Source organism: Juglans regia, unplaced genomic scaffold, assembly GCF_001411555.2.
Source record: "Juglans regia cultivar Chandler unplaced genomic scaffold, Walnut 2.0 Scaffold_170, whole genome shotgun sequence".
Taxonomy (NCBI): Eukaryota; Viridiplantae; Streptophyta; class Magnoliopsida; order Fagales; family Juglandaceae; genus Juglans; species Juglans regia.
In genome coordinates, this window is record NW_023347685.1 from 1 (window position 1) to 1,167 (window position 1,167).

A 1,167-nucleotide genomic window follows, 5' to 3' on the forward strand; every position below is an offset into this window, starting at 1 on the left:
GAATTTACAAGAAGGACAACTTCGGAGTAGATTTTTAGGAAAATCGCGCCCTGCCCATCGCGTAGCTAAGGGTTTCAATCAAATCGCCGATTCGTATTTGGATCGGAAAGACGCTAGTACGTCGTACTAGGATTATATGAATTTTAAATAATTAGTTTGACGGGTGCGATCATACCAGCAGTAATGCACCGGATCCCATTAGAACTCCGCAGTTAACCGTGCTTGGGCGAGAGTAGTACTAGGATGGGTGACCTCATGGGAAGTCCTCATGTTGCACCCCTCGTTTTTGTTTTTTCCGCCTTGCGAGAGGAATTGACAATAAGGACCACTCGGGAGTGGATTTTTAGGAAAATCGCGCCCTGCCCATCGTGTAGCCAAGGGTTTCGATCAGCTCGCCGGTTCGCATTGGGATCGGAAATACGCTAGTTGGTCGCCCTAAGATTATATGAATTTGAAATAATTAGTTTGATGGGTGCGATCATACCAGCACTAATGCACCGGATCCCATCAGAACTCCGCATTCAAGCTTAGCAGAAACGAAACCTTCAGGATGGGTGACCTCACGGGATATCCTCATGTTTTCGTTTTTTCATTTTCCTTGAAGGCGTTTATGAGACAACTTGGGAGGTAGGTTTTGGGAAAATCATACGCATTGTGTGGGTTTGATAAGTCATACGGTTAGCATTGGGATGTTGAGGAGAAATACCGTAGCCTGATTCTATAATTTTAAGCATTGGTTTTGATGGTTGCGTCATACGGCTATCGGCGGATCCCCTTGAGAACTTCAGTTAAGCGTGCTTGGGCGAGAGTAGTACTAGGATGAGTGACCTCCTGGGAAGTCCTCGTGTTGCACCCCTCGTTTTTGTTTTTTCCGCCTTGCGAGATAAATTGACAAGAAGGACCACTCGGGAGTGGATTTTTGGGAAAATCTCGCCCTGCCCATCGCGTAGCGATGGGTTTGGATCAGATCTCTGTTTGGATTGGGATCGGAAGGACGCTAGTATGTCGCTCAAGGATTATTTGAATTTTAAGTAATTAGTTTGATGGGTGCGATCATACCAGCACTAATGCACCGGATCCCATCAGAACTCCGCAGTTAAGCGTGCTTGGGTGAGAGTAGTACTAGGATGGTGACCTCCTGGGAAGTCCTCGTGTTGCACCCCTCGT

General features: G+C 46.8%; 2 non-coding genes across 2 annotated transcripts; both read left to right on the plus strand.

Annotated features, from left to right (window-relative positions):
• The first annotated feature begins 161 nt into the window (after positions 1 to 161).
• Positions 162 to 280, plus strand: LOC118345200. Its single transcript, XR_004798806.1, has one exon. It is a non-coding gene; the product is annotated as a 5S ribosomal RNA (ribosomal RNA).
• Positions 281 to 1,045: 765 nt separating this feature from the next.
• LOC118345199 lies at positions 1,046 to 1,163 on the plus strand. Its single transcript, XR_004798805.1, has one exon. It is a non-coding gene; the product is annotated as a 5S ribosomal RNA (ribosomal RNA).
• Positions 1,164 to 1,167: the final 4 nt, after the last annotated feature.